Raw genomic sequence first — 18,510 nt, forward strand, 5'->3', positions numbered from 1 at the left:
TTCGGCATGGGAGCCCTGGCATGCCCCGCCAACTGGTGCGGCCTTGGCCGGGCGGCGACCACCAAGACGCGCATCCCAGGGCGCGCAGGGCTCTCTCCTCTCGTGCTCTGGCCCTCTTGCCCCTATGCCAAACCTCTGCGTCCCGCCTTGGGCCGGGGTCTAGGAGGATGGCACTAAGGCGGCCTGAGAGGGCCAGGAGCCCGGCACCAGGTGGAGAATGACCCAGGGGAAGGTTGCCTTGTCCACGCCCCTCCCCGCCGGCCCCGGGAAGGTGGGGGTGTGGATACTCACAGGGGTGCGGGTTGGTAATGGAGGAGAACCAGATGGCGCACGGGGAGGCGGCTGCGCAACTAGCACAGCCACAGTCCCCCGCGGCAGTGTCTGGTGGACACCTGGATCCCATCCGACCCTACCAGCCTGGCCCCTGAAGCCCCGGTCCGGGTTCCAGGTCCCCGTGCCCCAGCGGACACGCCCTGCTCCCCACAGCCGCTCCCTCTTCGGTGCCTTCAGACCTCCTGCACACCACACGGGTGGCGGAAAGGACAGAGGGTTAGGGGAAGTGGCAGCCTCGCGTGCCCCGTCCAGGCCTTGCACAAGCACCAGAGATACTTGTGCCAGGGAGCCAGCCCGGCCAGGGCCCAGGAGGCCCGGGCTTCCTGCCTCTCCTCACCAAATAACTCCACCTGGTCCTGGGCGCTTCCGGGAAAGGACAAAGGGACACAACAGAGGCGGACCTGCTTCCTGACCCCGGAAGCAAGTCTTCTCCCACCCAGATGGGATCCCAATTCCGGTGTGCCCTAAATCCTGGCCCTAAATCGCCTCCCTCTCCCAGCCGCTCAGCCCAGATTCCCCGTGGAGGCCCAGGCAGACCCCTCTGCAGTGACCCAACCCCCCAGTTTCTTGGGGCTCAGGGGGCGGAGAGGGCGTGCTCGCCCAGGCAGAACCCTCAAACCTTTCCTCACGCACCAACCCCACACCAAACCCACTCCCACCGGGACAGGGGAAGGGCCCAGCTGCAGGGGCTTCCCAAAACCTAGTGCTGCTGCTCAGCTGCTCAGCTGGCCGGGCAGCAAGAGCAGCCTCCAGGGACCCCCTTTCCTCACACCAAAGCAACAAATCCGGGTGCCAGGACCCAGGGGACAAAGCCCAGGGGGGATACCCAAAGGGCCATTCCTTCTCATTTTGGACCCCACTGCTGGTCTCTGTACATGGGGTCACTCAAGTTAGGGGGCTCTCTCTGGCCGCACAACTCTTTTCTCCACCCGAAGCCCAGTCTCACCCTGGCACTCCGACTGTTGCTGCCACTGGCACTTGATCTCTTTCGCTTACAGGTACCCACACAGTGTTGGAGGGAGGGGTGCCTGCAAAGAGAGCCAGGCCTCTAAGGAGCCCTCCATGGGAAGAGAGGAACAACCCCTTCAGTCCTTCAGTTTCACATACCCCACCCCTGCCATTCTTGCAGGATCCCTCCCTCCCTCTCTCCCTCCCTCCCTCGCCCTCTCTCTCTCTCTCTATCCCTCCCTCCCTCCCTCTCTATCTCTCTCTCTCTCTTCTCTCTGTCTCTCTTCTCTGTTCTCTCTCTCTCTCTCTCTCTCTCTCTCTCTCTCTCCCACACACACACACACACACACACAAACACACACACATACACACACAGAGACATACACAAATACCTGCACTCCATGAAAGCATTCAAGCGCCCAGGGCAATGCAGGTCTAATGCTGTCCCCTTTCCTTTCCATTTCTAGGCTGCATTGAGCTGCCGTCCCATGCAGGTTCCAGTGACTGTCCATTCTGTGACTGGATTTCTCTGCACATCAAGCTGTGGACATCTCTTCTTGGGAAAGGCTGAGATCAAGGGACACTCTGGGCTGTTGCTCTGGCAGCCCACACCCCATCCCCTCCTGATTCTCCAAAGCCCAGCCCATTGCCTCCTGCACACTCTCTGGCTGGTCCGCAGCATCTTCTTGCTAGGTTCTATTTCCAACTGGGCGCTCAAGCCATCAAGCAGCTCACACCCCAGTGGTCTGTGTAAGGGGGGTGGGATTCCGTGCCCTTTGCCAGACAATAGCAGCTGCCCAAGGTCACTTGGCTGCCTGCCTAGGAACCACCAGCTCCCACTCCCAGGGGGTGGGGGGGTCCTGAGTTCTGGCCTGACTTGGCTTTTACTCTCACTCCCCCTCAGCTCACCCCAGGCAGGGTGATAGCAACAGGTAGGTGCTTTGGGTACCTTCCCGAGGTGAAGAGCAGAACCTGGCGTGAGCTGGCTCTTCCAGGAGGACCACTGAGTCCTGCTGCGGCTCCAACCCTATTCCTTAAAGTTCACGAAAGGTGAGGCTGGTGGCATGTGGGCGGGATGGACACATCCCACTCTTCAGCCCCAAGGGAAAACAGAACACAGGCCACCGCCACCGCCACCAGGGCACCATGTCACTTAACCAAGCTGGGATGGACATTTCCCTCCCTTGTCCATCCATGCATTCCTCACCAATAGACAGAGAAAGAGAGGAACAGAGACAGGGGTCAGCGTGGGGGACAGAAATGAAGGCGGGGAGGTGGTGAAAGACAGACAGAGACAGAGACAGAGACCCAGGCAGAGGCAGCGATTGATTGCCTGTGGCTGGAGAGATGGAGGAGAGTGAGGGAGGAGAGGAGAGAGGTGGCAGGGCATCATGGAAAGGAAAGAAGATGAAAGAGAGAGGTAGAGGCAGACAGAAAGTGAGAAAGATGGAGAGGGGCAGACGTGGGGTGGGGGCATGTGGCCAGTGGCTCGGGGCCCTGGTCCAGTTGTGGAGAGGGATGGAGCCTGGCGATCTCAGGGAGGATGCCAGGGTGATCGCTGAGCAACACATCCATGGCTCTGGACATTTCGCCTTTCCCAAGAGGCAAGTCCATGATGATCCAGGTGGGAAGGGCTGGGTGGCAGGGAAGCCTGCCTGTGTGTTGTCAAGAATCTCGGGCGCTGAGGCGCTGGAGGAGTGCCCTGTGGTTGAAAGTGCAGGAGCGGTGGGGGTGTGGCAGGGGCTGCAGCGGCTGCGGCGGCGTCAGGGGCCAGGGATAGGGGTGTGGTATGTGGGGGCACGAGTGGTGGGTGGCATGGGTGAGGCGACCTGAGAGCAGGAACCCCTGCGGGCAGCCAGCGAAGAATGGGCCTTCCCAGGACTGGTGCCTGGCGTTGGCGGGCAGCAGCAGGCAGGACAGCTCCTGGGGAGCGCGGGGGAGTTGGGGGCCAAGATGCAAGGGTTGGCAGTGGAAGAGGTGGGCGGTCTGGAGAGGCTCTGCCTGCTCTGGGCTCAGAAGGCAGGATGAGGCTTGCAGGGGCTTGCGTGTGCGCAAAAGCGTGGGGCACTTCCTTAGAGCCGCGGAATCGAACCAGCGACCTAAGGATGTCCACAGCTGTCTGTTCAGTCTACAGTCCTCCGCTCTACCAGCTTAGCTATCGAAGGGTGCACACTGGCGGGCCGGGTCCTCTGCCTTTATGCAGATTGCGGAGGAGAGCTGGCAGGTCCTGTCCGGGGGTGGGGTCCCATTACAACTGTCAGCCTTCCACCCCAGGGAGCCCTCCCTGCCCCGCCCTGCCCTGCCCAGACAGGCTCAGTCCTTGCCTTCAGGGCCCAGGACCAACACACACACACACACACACACACACACACACACACACACACCCAAACACTTAAATGCACACACACCCCTTCGGCATGGGAGCCCCTGGTATCCAGCGGAAGCCTGGCATGCCCCGCCAACTGGTGCGGCCTTGGCCGGGCGGCGACCACCAAGACGCGCATCCCAGGGCGCGCAGGGCTCTCTCCTCTCGTGCTCTGGCCCTCTTGCCCCTATGCCAAACCTCTGCGTCCCGCCTTGGGCCGGGGTCTAGGAGGATGGCACTAAGGCGGCCTGAGAGGGCCAGGAGCCCGGCACCAGGTGGAGAATGACCCAGGGGAAGGTTGCCTTGTCCACGCCCCTCCCCGCCGGCCCCGGGAAGGTGGGGGTGTGGATACTCACAGGGGTGCGGGTTGGTAATGGAGGAGAACCAGATGGCGCACGGGGAGGCGGCTGCGCAACTAGCACAGCCACAGTCCCCCGCGGCAGTGTCTGGTGGACACCTGGATCCCATCCGACCCTACCAGCCTGGCCCCTGAAGCCCCGGTCCGGGTTCCAGGTCCCCGTGCCCCAGCGGACACGCCCTGCTCCCCACAGCCGCTCCCTCTTCGGTGCCTTCAGACCTCCTGCACACCACACGGGTGGCGGAAAGGACAGAGGGTTAGGGGAAGTGGCAGCCTCGCGTGCCCCGTCCAGGCCTTGCACAAGCACCAGAGATACTTGTGCCAGGGAGCCAGCCCGGCCAGGGCCCAGGAGGCCCGGGCTTCCTGCCTCTCCTCACCAAATAACTCCACCTGGTCCTGGGCGCTTCCGGGAAAGGACAAAGGGACACAACAGAGGCGGACCTGCTTCCTGACCCCGGAAGCAAGTCTTCTCCCACCCAGATGGGATCCCAATTCCGGTGTGCCCTAAATCCTGGCCCTAAATCGCCTCCCTCTCCCAGCCGCTCAGCCCAGATTCCCCGTGGAGGCCCAGGCAGACCCCTCTGCAGTGACCCAACCCCCCCAGTTTCTTGGGGCTCAGGGGGCGGAGAGGGCGTGCTCGCCCAGGCAGAACCCTCAAACCTTTCCTCACGCACCAACCCCACACCAAACCCACTCCCACCGGGACAGGGGAAGGGCCCAGCTGCAGGGGCTTCCCAAAACCTAGTGCTGCTGCTCAGCTGCTCAGCTGGCCGGGCAGCAAGAGCAGCCTCCAGGGACCCCCTTTCCTCACACCAAAGCAACAAATCCGGGTGCCAGGACCCAGGGGACAAAGCCCAGGGGGGATACCCAAAGGGCCATTCCTTCTCATTTTGGACCCCACTGCTGGTCTCTGTACATGGGGTCACTCAAGTTAGGGGGCTCTCCCTGGCCGCACAACTCTTTTCTCCACCCGAAGCCCAGTCTCACCCTGGCACTCCGACTGTTGCTGCCACTGGCACTTGATCTCTTTCGCTTACAGGTACCCACACAGTGTTGGAGGGAGGGGTGCCTGCAAAGAGAGCCAGGCCTCTAAGGAGCCCTCCATGGGAAGAGAGGAACAACCCCTTCAGTCCTTCAGTTTCACATACCCCACCCCTGCCATTCTTGCAGGATCCCTCCCTCCCTCTCTCCCTCCCTCCCTCGCCCTCTCTCTCTCTCTCTATCCCTCCCTCCCTCCCTCTCTATCTCTCTCTCTGTCTCTCTCTGTCTCTCTGTCTCTCTGTCTCTCTCTCTCTCTCTCTCTCTCTCTCTCTCACACACACACACACACACACAAACGCACACACATACACACACAGAGACATACACAAATACCTGCACTCCATGAAAGCATTCAAGCGCCCAGGGCAATGCAGGTCTAATGCTGTCCCCTTTCCTTTCCATTTCTAGGCTGCATTGAGCTGCCCTCCCATGCAGGTTCCAGTGACTGTCCATTCTGTGACTGGATTTCTCTGCACATCAAGCTGTGGACATCTCTTCTTGGGAAAGGCTGAGATCAAGGGACACTCTGGGCTGTTGCTCTGGCAGCCCACACCCCATCCCCTCCTGATTCTCCAAAGCCCAGCCCATTGCCTCCTGCACACTCTCTGGCTGGTCCGCAGCATCTTCTTGCTAGGTTCTATTTCCAACTGGGCGCTCAAGCCATCAAGCAGCTCACACCCCAGTGGTCTGTGTAAGGGGGGTGGGATTCCGTGCCCTTTGCCAGACAATAGCAGCTGCCCAAGGTCACTTGGCTGCCTGCCTAGGAACCACCAGCTCCCACTCCCAGGGGGTGGGGGGGTCCTGAGTTCTGGCCTGACTTGGCTTTTACTCTCACTCCCCCTCAGCTCACCCCAGGCAGGGTGATAGCAACAGGTAGGTGCTTTGGGTACCTTCCCGAGGTGAAGAGCAGAACCTGGCGTGAGCTGGCTCTTCCAGGAGGACCACTGAGTCCTGCTGCGGCTCCAACCCTATTCCTTAAAGTTCACGAAAGGTGAGGCTGGTGGCATGTGGGCGGGATGGACACATCCCACTCTTCAGCCCCAAGGGAAAACAGAACACAGGCCACCGCCACCGCCACCAGGGCACCATGTCACTTAACCAAGCTGGGATGGACATTTCCCTCCCTTGTCCATCCATGCATTCCTCACCAATAGACAGAGAAAGAGAGGAACAGAGACAGGGGTCAGCGTGGGGGACAGAAATGAAGGCGGGGAGGTGGTGAAAGACAGACAGAGACAGAGACAGAGACCCAGGCAGAGGCAGCGATTGATTGCCTGTGGCTGGAGAGATGGAGGAGAGTGAGGGAGGAGAGGAGAGAGGTGGCAGGGCATCATGGAAAGGAAAGAAGATGAAAGAGAGAGGTAGAGGCAGACAGAAAGTGAGAAAGATGGAGAGGGGCAGACGTGGGGTGGGGGCATGTGGCCAGTGGCTCGGGGCCCTGGTCCAGTTGTGGAGAGGGATGGAGCCTGGCGATCTCAGGGAGGATGCCAGGGTGATCGCTGAGCAACACATCCATGGCTCTGGACATTTCGCCTTTCCCAAGAGGCAAGTCCATGATGATCCAGGTGGGAAGGGCTGGGTGGCAGGGAAGCCTGCCTGTGTGTTGTCAAGAATCTCGGGCGCTGAGGCGCTGGAGGAGTGCCCTGTGGTTGAAAGTGCAGGAGCGGTGGGGGTGTGGCAGGGGCTGCAGCGGCTGCGGCGGCGTCAGGGGCCAGGGATAGGGGTGTGGTATGTGGGGGCACGAGTGGTGGGTGGCATGGGTGAGGCGACCTGAGAGCAGGAACCCCTGCGGGCAGCCAGCGAAGAATGGGCCTTCCCAGGACTGGTGCCTGGCGTTGGCGGGCAGCAGCAGGCAGGACAGCTCCTGGGGAGCGCGGGGGAGTTGGGGGCCAAGATGCAAGGGTTGGCAGTGGAAGAGGTGGGCGGTCTGGAGAGGCTCTGCCTGCTCTGGGCTCAGAAGGCAGGATGAGGCTTGCAGGGGCTTGCCTGTGCGCAAAAGCGTGGGGCACTTCCTTAGAGCCGCGGAATCGAACCAGCGACCTAAGGATGTCCACAGCTGTCTGTTCAGTCTACAGTCCTCCGCTCTACCAGCTTAGCTATCGAAGGGTGCACACTGGCGGGCCGGGTCCTCTGCCTTTATGCAGATTGCGGAGGAGAGCTGGCAGGTCCTGTCCGGGGGTGGGGTCCCATTACAACTGTCCGCCTTCCACCCCAGGGAGCCCTCCCTGCCCCGCCCTGCCCTGCCCAGACAGGCTCAGTCCTTGCCTTCAGGGCCCAGGACCAACACACACACACACACACACACACACACACACACACACACACACACACACACCCAAACACTTAAATGCACACACACCCCTTCGGCATGGGAGCCCCTGGTATCCAGCGGAAGCCTGGCATGCCCCGCCAACTGGTGCGGCCTTGGCCGGGCGGCGACCACCAAGACGCGCATCCCAGGGCGCGCAGGGCTCTCTCCTCTCGTGCTCTGGCCCTCTTGCCCCTATGCCAAACCTCTGCGTCCCGCCTTGGGCCGGGGTCTAGGAGGATGGCACTAAGGCGGCCTGAGAGGGCCAGGAGCCCGGCACCAGGTGGAGAATGACCCAGGGGAAGGTTGCCTTGTCCACGCCCCTCCCCGCCGGCCCCGGGAAGGTGGGGGTGTGGATACTCACAGGGGTGCGGGTTGGTAATGGAGGAGAACCAGATGGCGCACGGGGAGGCGGCTGCGCAACTAGCACAGCCACAGTCCCCCGCGGCAGTGTCTGGTGGACACCTGGATCCCATCCGACCCTACCAGCCTGGCCCCTGAAGCCCCGGTCCGGGTTCCAGGTCCCCGTGCCCCAGCGGACACGCCCTGCTCCCCACAGCCGCTCCCTCTTCGGTGCCTTCAGACCTCCTGCACACCACACGGGTGGCGGAAAGGACAGAGGGTTAGGGGAAGTGGCAGCCTCGCGTGCCCCGTCCAGGCCTTGCACAAGCACCAGAGATACTTGTGCCAGGGAGCCAGCCCGGCCAGGGCCCAGGAGGCCCGGGCTTCCTGCCTCTCCTCACCAAATAACTCCACCTGGTCCTGGGCGCTTCCGGGAAAGGACAAAGGGACACAACAGAGGCGGACCTGCTTCCTGACCCCGGAAGCAAGTCTTCTCCCACCCAGATGGGATCCCAATTCCGGTGTGCCCTAAATCCTGGCCCTAAATCGCCTCCCTCTCCCAGCCGCTCAGCCCAGATTCCCCGTGGAGGCCCAGGCAGACCCCTCTGCAGTGACCCAACCCCCCCAGTTTCTTGGGGCTCAGGGGGCGGAGAGGGCGTGCTCGCCCAGGCAGAACCCTCAAACCTTTCCTCACGCACCAACCCCACACCAAACCCACTCCCACCGGGACAGGGGAAGGGCCCAGCTGCAGGGGCTTCCCAAAACCTAGTGCTGCTGCTCAGCTGCTCAGCTGGCCGGGCAGCAAGAGCAGCCTCCAGGGACCCCCTTTCCTCACACCAAAGCAACAAATCCGGGTGCCAGGACCCAGGGGACAAAGCCCAGGGGGGATACCCAAAGGGCCATTCCTTCTCATTTTGGACCCCACTGCTGGTCTCTGTACATGGGGTCACTCAAGTTAGGGGGCTCTCCCTGGCCGCACAACTCTTTTCTCCACCCGAAGCCCAGTCTCACCCTGGCACTCCGACTGTTGCTGCCACTGGCACTTGATCTCTTTCGCTTACAGGTACCCACACAGTGTTGGAGGGAGGGGTGCCTGCAAAGAGAGCCAGGCCTCTAAGGAGCCCTCCATGGGAAGAGAGGAACAACCCCTTCAGTCCTTCAGTTTCACATACCCCACCCCTGCCATTCTTGCAGGATCCCTCCCTCCCTCTCTCCCTCCCTCCCTCGCCCTCTCTCTCTCTCTCTATCCCTCCCTCCCTCCCTCTCTATCTCTCTCTCTGTCTCTCTCTGTCTCTCTGTCTCTCTGTCTCTCTCTCTCTCTCTCTCTCTCTCTCTCTCTCTCACACACACACACACACACACAAACGCACACACATACACACACAGAGACATACACAAATACCTGCACTCCATGAAAGCATTCAAGCGCCCAGGGCAATGCAGGTCTAATGCTGTCCCCTTTCCTTTCCATTTCTAGGCTGCATTGAGCTGCCCTCCCATGCAGGTTCCAGTGACTGTCCATTCTGTGACTGGATTTCTCTGCACATCAAGCTGTGGACATCTCTTCTTGGGAAAGGCTGAGATCAAGGGACACTCTGGGCTGTTGCTCTGGCAGCCCACACCCCATCCCCTCCTGATTCTCCAAAGCCCAGCCCATTGCCTCCTGCACACTCTCTGGCTGGTCCGCAGCATCTTCTTGCTAGGTTCTATTTCCAACTGGGCGCTCAAGCCATCAAGCAGCTCACACCCCAGTGGTCTGTGTAAGGGGGGTGGGATTCCGTGCCCTTTGCCAGACAATAGCAGCTGCCCAAGGTCACTTGGCTGCCTGCCTAGGAACCACCAGCTCCCACTCCCAGGGGGTGGGGGGGTCCTGAGTTCTGGCCTGACTTGGCTTTTACTCTCACTCCCCCTCAGCTCACCCCAGGCAGGGTGATAGCAACAGGTAGGTGCTTTGGGTACCTTCCCGAGGTGAAGAGCAGAACCTGGCGTGAGCTGGCTCTTCCAGGAGGACCACTGAGTCCTGCTGCGGCTCCAACCCTATTCCTTAAAGTTCACGAAAGGTGAGGCTGGTGGCATGTGGGCGGGATGGACACATCCCACTCTTCAGCCCCAAGGGAAAACAGAACACAGGCCACCGCCACCGCCACCAGGGCACCATGTCACTTAACCAAGCTGGGATGGACATTTCCCTCCCTTGTCCATCCATGCATTCCTCACCAATAGACAGAGAAAGAGAGGAACAGAGACAGGGGTCAGCGTGGGGGACAGAAATGAAGGCGGGGAGGTGGTGAAAGACAGACAGAGACAGAGACAGAGACCCAGGCAGAGGCAGCGATTGATTGCCTGTGGCTGGAGAGATGGAGGAGAGTGAGGGAGGAGAGGAGAGAGGTGGCAGGGCATCATGGAAAGGAAAGAAGATGAAAGAGAGAGGTAGAGGCAGACAGAAAGTGAGAAAGATGGAGAGGGGCAGACGTGGGGTGGGGGCATGTGGCCAGTGGCTCGGGGCCCTGGCCCAGTTGTGGAGAGGGATGGAGCCTGGCGATCTCAGGGAGGATGCCAGGGTGATCGCTGAGCAACACATCCATGGCTCTGGACATTTCGCCTTTCCCAAGAGGCAAGTCCATGATGATCCAGGTGGGAAGGGCTGGGTGGCAGGGAAGCCTGCCTGTGTGTTGTCAAGAATCTCGGGCGCTGAGGCGCTGGAGAAGTGCCCTGTGGTTGAAAGTGCAGGAGCGGTGGGGGTGTGGCAGGGGCGGCAGCGGCTGCGGCGGCGTCAGGGGCCAGGGATAGGGGTGTGGTATGTGGGGGCACGAGTGGTGGGTGGCATGGGTGAGGCGACCTGAGAGCAGGAACCCCTGCGGGCAGCCAGCGAAGAATGGGCCTTCCCAGGACTGGTGCCTGGCGTTGGCGGGCAGCAGCAGGCAGGACAGCTCCTGGGGAGCGCGGGGGAGTTGGGGGCCAAGATGCAAGGGTTGGCGGTGGAAGAGGTGGGCGGTCTGGAGAGGCTCTGCCTGCTCTGGGCTCAGAAGGCAGGATGAGGCTTGCAGGGGCTTGCGTGTGCGCAAAAGCGTGGGGCACTTCCTTCGAGCCGGAATCGAACCAGCGACCTAAGGATGTCCACAGCTGTCTGTTCAGTCTACAGTCCTCCGCTCTACCAGCTGAGCTATCGAAGGGTGCACACTGGCGGGGCCGGGTCCTCTGCCTTTATGCAGATTGCGGAGGAGAGCTGGCAGGTCCTGTCGGGGGTGGGGTCCCATTACAACTGTCCGCCTTCCACCCCAGGGAGCCCTCCCTGCCCCGCCCTGCCCTGCCCAGACAGGCTCAGTCCTTGCCTTCAGGGCCCAGGACCAACACACACACACACACACACACACACACACACACACACCCAAACACTTAAATGCACACACACCCCTTCGGCATGGGAGCCCCTGGTATCCAGCGGAAGCCTGGCATGCCCCGCCAACTGGTGCGGCCTTGGCCGGGCGGCGACCACCAAGACGCGCATCCCAGGGCGCGCAGGGCTCTCTCCTCTCGTGCTCTGGCCCTCTTGCCCCTATGCCAAACCTCTGCGTCCCGCCTTGGGCCGGGGTCTAGGAGGATGGCACTAAGGCGGCCTGAGAGGGCCAGGAGCCCGGCACCAGGTGGAGAATGACCCAGGGGAAGGTTGCCTTGTCCACGCCCCTCCCCGCCGGCCCCGGGAAGGTGGGGGTGTGGATACTCACAGGGGTGCGGGTTGGTAATGGAGGAGAACCAGATGGCGCACGGGGAGGCGGCTGCGCAACTAGCACAGCCACAGTCCCCCGCGGCAGTGTCTGGTGGACACCTGGATCCCATCCGACCCTACCAGCCTGGCCCCTGAAGCCCCGGTCCGGGTTCCAGGTCCCCGTGCCCCAGCGGACACGCCCTGCTCCCCACAGCCGCTCCCTCTTCGGTGCCTTCAGACCTCCTGCACACCACACGGGTGGCGGAAAGGACAGAGGGTTAGGGGAAGTGGCAGCCTCGCGTGCCCCGTCCAGGCCTTGCACAAGCACCAGAGATACTTGTGCCAGGGAGCCAGCCCGGCCAGGGCCCAGGAGGCCCGGGCTTCCTGCCTCTCCTCACCAAATAACTCCACCTGGTCCTGGGCGCTTCCGGGAAAGGACAAAGGGACACAACAGAGGCGGACCTGCTTCCTGACCCCGGAAGCAAGTCTTCTCCCACCCAGATGGGATCCCAATTCCGGTGTGCCCTAAATCCTGGCCCTAAATCGCCTCCCTCTCCCAGCCGCTCAGCCCAGATTCCCCGTGGAGGCCCAGGCAGACCCCTCTGCAGTGACCCAACCCCCCCAGTTTCTTGGGGCTCAGGGGGCGGAGAGGGCGTGCTCGCCCAGGCAGAACCCTCAAACCTTTCCTCACGCACCAACCCCACACCAAACCCACTCCCACCGGGACAGGGGAAGGGCCCAGCTGCAGGGGCTTCCCAAAACCTAGTGCTGCTGCTCAGCTGCTCAGCTGGCCGGGCAGCAAGAGCAGCCTCCAGGGACCCCCTTTCCTCACACCAAAGCAACAAATCCGGGTGCCAGGACCCAGGGGACAAAGCCCAGGGGGGATACCCAAAGGGCCATTCCTTCTCATTTTGGACCCCACTGCTGGTCTCTGTACATGGGGTCACTCAAGTTAGGGGGCTCTCTCTGGCCGCACAACTCTTTTCTCCACCCGAAGCCCAGTCTCACCCTGGCACTCCGACTGTTGCTGCCACTGGCACTTGATCTCTTTCGCTTACAGGTACCCACACAGTGTTGGAGGGAGGGGTGCCTGCAAAGAGAGCCAGGCCTCTAAGGAGCCCTCCATGGGAAGAGAGGAACAACCCCTTCAGTCCTTCAGTTTCACATACCCCACCCCTGCCATTCTTGCAGGATCCCTCCCTCCCTCTCTCCCTCCCTCCCTCGCCCTCTCTCTCTCTCTCTATCCCTCCCTCCCTCCCTCTCTATCTCTCTCTCTGTCTCTCTCTGTCTCTCTGTCTCTCTGTCTCTCTCTCTCTCTCTCTCTCTCTCTCTCTCTCTCTCACACACACACACACACACACACACACAAACACACACACATACACACACAGAGACATACACAAATACCTGCACTCCATGAAAGCATTCAAGCGCCCAGGGCAATGCAGGTCTAATGCTGTCCCCTTTCCTTTCCATTTCTAGGCTGCATTGAGCTGCCCTCCCATGCAGGTTCCAGTGACTGTCCATTCTGTGACTGGATTTCTCTGCACATCAAGCTGTGGACATCTCTTCTTGGGAAAGGCTGAGATCAAGGACACTCTGGGCTGTTGCTCTGGCAGCCCACACCCCATCCCCTCCTGATTCTCCAAAGCCCAGCCCATTGCCTCCTGCACACTCTCTGGCTGGTCCGCAGCATCTTCTTGCTAGGTTCTATTTCCAACTGGGCGCTCAAGCCATCAAGCAGCTCACACCCCAGTGGTCTGTGTAAGGGGGGTGGGATTCCGTGCCCTTTGCCAGACAATAGCAGCTGCCCAAGGTCACTTGGCTGCCTGCCTAGGAACCACCAGCTCCCACTCCCAGGGGGGGGGGTTCCTGAGTTCTGGCCTGACTTGGCTTTTACTCTCACTCCCCCTCAGCTCACCCCAGGCAGGGTGATAGCAACAGGTAGGTGCTTTGGGTACCTTCCGAGGTGAAGAGCAGAACCTGGCGTGAGCTGGCTCTTCCAGGGGGACCACTGAGTCCTGCTGCGGCTCCAACCCTATTCCTTAAAGTTCACGAAAGGTGAGGCTGGTGGCATGTGGGCGGGATGGACACATCCCACTCTTCAGCCCCAAGGGAAACAGAACACAGGCCACCGCCACCGCCACCAGGGCACCATGTCACTTAACCAAGCTGGGATGGACATTTCCCTCCCTTGTCCCTCCATGCATTCCTCACCAATAGACAGAGAAAGAGAGGAACAGAGACAGGGGTCAGCGTGGGGGACAGAAATGAAGGCGGGGAGGTGGTGAAAGACAGACAGAGACAGAGACAGAGACCCAGGCAGAGGCAGCGATTGATTGCCTGTGGCTGGAGAGATGGAGGAGAGTGAGGGAGGAGAGGAGAGAGGTGGCAGGGCATCATGGAAAGGAAAGAAGATGAAAGAGAGAGGTAGAGGCAGACAGAAAGTGAGAAAGATGGAGAGGGGCAGACGTGGGGTGGGGGCATGTGGCCAGTGGCTCGGGGCCCTGGCCCAGTTGTGGAGAGGGATGGAGCCTGGCGATCTCAGGGAGGATGCCAGGGTGATCGCTGAGCAACACATCCATGGCTCTGGACATTTCGCCTTTCCCAAGAGGCAAGTCCATGATGATCCAGGTGGTAAGGGCTGGGTGGCAGGGAAGCCTGCCTGTGTGTTGTCAAGAATCTCGGGCGCTGAGGCGCTGGAGAAGTGCCCTGTGGTTGAAAGTGCAGGAGCGGTGGGGTGTGGCAGGGGCGGCAGCGGCTGCGGCGGCGTCAGGGGCCAGGGATAGGGGTGTGGTATGTGGGGGCACGAGTGGTGGGTGGCATGGGTGAGGCGACCTGAGAGCAGGAACCCCTGCGGGCAGCCAGCGAAGAATGGGCCTTCCCAGGACTGGTGCCTGGCGTTGGCGGGCAGCAGCAGGCAGGACAGCTCCTGGGGAGCGCGGGGGAGTTGGGGGCCAAGATGCAAGGGTTGGCGGTGGAAGAGGTGGGCGGTCTGGAGAGGCTCTGCCTGCTCTGGGCTCAGAAGGCAGGATGAGGCTTGCAGGGGCTTGCGTGTGCGCAAAGCGTGGGGCACTTCCTTCGAGCCGGAATCGAACCAGCGACCTAAGGATGTCCACAGCTGTCTGTTCAGTCTACAGTCCTCCGCTCTACCAGCTGAGCTATCGAAGGGTGCACACTGGCGGGCCGGGTCCTCTGCCTTTATGCAGATTGCGGAGGAGAGCTGGCAGGTCCTGTCGGGGGTGGGGTCCCATTACAACTGTCCGCCTTCCACCCCAGGGAGCCCTCCCTGCCCCGCCCTGCCCTGCCCAGACAGGCTCAGTCCTTGCCTTCAGGGCCCAGGACCAACACACACACACACACACACACACACACACACACACACCCCAAACACTTAAATGCACACACACCCCTTCGGCATGGGAGCCCCTGGTATCCAGCGGAAGCCTGGCATGCCCCGCCAACTGGTGCGGCCTTGGCCGGGCGGCGACCACCAAGACGCGCATCCCAGGGCGCGCAGGGCTCTCTCCTCTCGTGCTCTGGCCCTCTTGCCCCTATGCCAAACCTCTGCGTCCCGCCTTGGGCCGGGTCTAGGAGGATGGCACTAAGGCGGCCTGAGAGGGCCAGGAGCCCGGCACCAGGTGGAGAATGACCCAGGGGAAGGTTGCCTTGTCCACGCCCCTCCCCGCCGGCCCCGGGAAGGTGGGGGTGTGGATACTCACAGGGGTGCGGGTTGGTAATGGAGGAGAACCAGATGGCGCACGGGGAGGCGGCTGCGCAACTAGCACAGCCACAGTCCCCCGCGGCAGTGTCTGGTGGACACCTGGATCCCATCCGACCCTACCAGCCTGGCCCCTGAAGCCCCGGTCCGGGTTCCAGGTCCCCGTGCCCCAGCGGACACGCCCTGCTCCCCACAGCCGCTCCCTCTTCGGTGCCTTCAGACCTCCTGCACACCACACGGGTGGCGGAAAGGACAGAGGGTTAGGGGAAGTGGCAGCCTCGCGTGCCCCGTCCAGGCCTTGCACAAGCACCAGAGATACTTGTGCCAGGGAGCCAGCCGGCCAGGGCCCAGGAGGCCCGGGCTTCCTGCCTCTCCTCACCAAATAACTCCACCTGGTCCTGGGCGCTTCCGGGAAAGGACAAAGGGACACAACAGAGGCGGACCTGCTTCCTGACCCCGGAAGCAAGTCTTCTCCCACCCAGATGGGATCCCAATTCCGGTGTGCCCTAAATCCTGGCCCTAAATCGCCTCCCTCTCCCAGCCGCTCAGCCCAGATTCCCCGTGGAGGCCCAGGCAGACCCCTCTGCAGTGACCCAACCCCCCCAGTTTCTTGGGGCTCAGGGGGCGGAGAGGGCGTGCTCGCCCAGGCAGAACCCTCAAACCTTTCCTCACGCACCAACCCCACACCAAACCCACTCCCACCGGGACAGGGGAAGGGCCCAGCTGCAGGGGCTTCCCAAAACCTAGTGCTGCTGCTCAGCTGCTCAGCTGGCCGGGCAGCAAGAGCAGCCTCCAGGGACCCCCTTTCCTCACACCAAAGCAACAAATCCGGGTGCCAGGACCCAGGGGACAAAGCCCAGGGGGGATACCCAAAGGGCCATTCCTTCTCATTTTGGACCCCACTGCTGGTCTCTGTACATGGGGTCACTCAAGTTAGGGGGCTCTCTCTGGCCGCACAACTCTTTTCTCCACCCCGAAGCCCAGTCTCACCCTGGCACTCCGACTATTGCTGCCACTGGCACTTGATCTCTTTCGCTTACAGGTACCCACACAGTGTTGGAGGGAGGGGTGCCTGCAAAGAGAGCCAGGCCTCTAAGGAGCCCTCCATGGGAAGAGAGGAACAACCCCTTCAGTCCTTCAGTTTCACATACCCCACCCCTGCCATTCTTGCAGGATCCCTCCCTCCCTCTCTCCCTCCCTCCCTCGCCCTCTCTCTCTCTCTATCCCTCCCTCCCTCCCTCTCTATCTCTCTCTCTGTCTCTCTCTGTCTCTCTGTCTCTCTCTCTCTCTCTCTCTCTCTCTCTCTCTCTCTCTCTCACACACACACACACACACACACAAACACACACACATACACACACAGAGACATACACAAATACCTGCACTCCATGAAAGCATTCAAGCGCCCAGGGCAATGCAGGTCTAATGCTGTCCCCTTTCCTTTCCATTTCTAGGCTGCATTGAGCTGCCCTCCCATGCAGGTTCCAGTGACTGTCCATTCTGTGACTGGATTTCTCTGCACATCAAGCTGTGGACATCTCTTCTTGGGAAAGGCTGAGATCAAGGGACACTCTGGGCTGTTGCTCTGGCAGCCCACACCCCATCCCCTCCTGATTCTCCAAAGCCCAGCCCATTGCCTCCTGCACACTCTCTGGCTGGTCCGCAGCATCTTCTTGCTAGGTTCTATTTCCAACTGGGCGCTCAAGCCATCAAGCAGCTCACACCCCAGTGGTCTGTGTAAGGGGGGTGGGATTCCGTGCCCTTTGCCAGACAATAGCAGCTGCCCAAGGTCACTTGGCTGCCTGCCTAGGAACCACCAGCTCCCACTCCCAGGGGGTGGGGGGGTCCTGAGTTCTGGCCTGACTTGGCTTTTACTCTCACTCCCCCTCAGCTCACCCAGGCAGGGTGATAGCAACAGGTAGGTGCTTTGGGTACCTTCCCGAGGTGAAGAGCAGAACCTGGCGTGAGCTGGCTCTTCCAGGAGGACCACTGAGTCCTGCTGCGGCTCCAACCCTATTCCTTAAAGTTCACGAAAGGTGAGGCTGGTGGCATGTGGGCGGGATGGACACATCCCACTCTTCAGCCCCAAGGGAAAACAGAACACAGGCCACCGCCACCGCCACCAGGGCACCATGTCACTTAACCAAGCTGGGATGGACATTTCCCTCCCTTGTCCATCCATGCATTCCTCACCAATAGACAGAGAAAGAGAGGAACAGAGACAGGGGTCAGCGTGGGGGACAGAAATGAAGGCGGGGAGGTGGTGAAAGACAGACAGAGACAGAGACAGAGACCCAGGCAGAGGCAGCGATTGATTGCCTGTGGCTGGAGAGATGGAGGAGAGTGAGGGAGGAGAGGAGAGAGGTGGCAGGGCATCATGGAAAGGAAAGAAGATGAAAGAGAGAGGTAGAGGCAGACAGAAAGTGAGAAAGATGGAGAGGGGCAGACGTGGGGTGGGGGCATGTGGCCAGTGGCTCGGGGCCCTGGTCCAGTTGTGGAGAGGGATGGAGCCTGGCGATCTCAGGGAGGATGCCAGGGTGATCGCTGAGCAACACATCCATGGCTCTGGACATTTCGCCTTTCCCAAGAGGCAAGTCCATGATGATCCAGGTGGGAAGGGCTGGGTGGCAGGGAAGCCTGCCTGTGTGTTGTCAAGAATCTCGGGCGCTGAGGCGCTGGAGGAGTGCCCTGTGGTTGAAAGTGCAGGAGCGGTGGGGGTGTGGCAGGGGCGGCAGCGGCTGCGGCGGCGTCAGGGGCCAGGGATAGGGGTGTGGTATGTGGGGGCACGAGTGGTGGGTGGCATGGGTGAGGCGACCTGAGAGCAGGAACCCCTGCGGGCAGCCAGCGAAGAATGGGCCTTCCCAGGACTGGTGCCTGGCGTTGGCGGGCAGCAGCAGGCAGGACAGCTCCTGGGGAGCGCGGGGGAGTTGGGGGCCAAGATGCAAGGGTTGGCGGTGGAAGAGGTGGGCGGTCTGGAGAGGCTCTGCCTGCTCTGGGCTCAGAAGGCAGGATGAGGCTTGCAGGGGCTTGCGTGTGCGCAAAAGCGTGGGGCACTTCCTTCGAGCCGGAATCGAACCAGCGACCTAAGGATGTCCACAGCTGTCTGTTCAGTCTACAGTCCTCCGCTCTACCAGCTGAGCTATCGAAGGGTGCACACCGGCGGGCCGGGTCCTCTGCCTTTGTGCAGATGGCGGAGGAGAGCTGGCAGGTCCTGTCCGGGGGTGGGGTCCCATTACAACTGTCCGCCTTCCACCCCAGGGAGCCCTCCCTGCCCCGCCCTGCCCTGCCCAGACAGGCTCAGTCCTTGCCTTCAGGGCCCAGGACCAACACACACACACACACACACACACACACACACACACACACACACAAACACTTAAATGCACAC

General features: G+C 61.3%; 3 non-coding genes across 3 annotated transcripts; all 3 read right to left on the reverse strand.

Moving 5' to 3' along the window:
• Positions 1 to 10,774: 10,774 nt before the first annotated feature.
• Positions 10,775 to 10,868, reverse strand: Trnay-gua (transfer RNA tyrosine (anticodon GUA)). The gene is made up of 2 exons: positions 10,832 to 10,868; positions 10,775 to 10,810 (listed from the first exon to the last, which is right to left on the reverse strand). It is a non-coding gene; the product is annotated as a tRNA-Tyr (tRNA).
• Positions 10,869 to 14,478: 3,610 nt separating this feature from the next.
• Trnay-gua (transfer RNA tyrosine (anticodon GUA)) lies at positions 14,479 to 14,572 on the reverse strand. The gene is made up of 2 exons: positions 14,536 to 14,572; positions 14,479 to 14,514 (listed from the first exon to the last, which is right to left on the reverse strand). It is a non-coding gene; the product is annotated as a tRNA-Tyr (tRNA).
• Positions 14,573 to 18,177: 3,605 nt separating this feature from the next.
• Positions 18,178 to 18,271, reverse strand: Trnay-gua (transfer RNA tyrosine (anticodon GUA)). Its single transcript has 2 exons — positions 18,235 to 18,271; positions 18,178 to 18,213 (listed from the first exon to the last, which is right to left on the reverse strand). It is a non-coding gene; the product is annotated as a tRNA-Tyr (tRNA).
• Positions 18,272 to 18,510: the final 239 nt, after the last annotated feature.

This window comes from Callospermophilus lateralis, unplaced genomic scaffold, assembly GCF_048772815.1.
Source record: "Callospermophilus lateralis isolate mCalLat2 unplaced genomic scaffold, mCalLat2.hap1 Scaffold_10887, whole genome shotgun sequence".
NCBI classification, from domain to species: Eukaryota; Metazoa; Chordata; class Mammalia; order Rodentia; family Sciuridae; genus Callospermophilus; species Callospermophilus lateralis.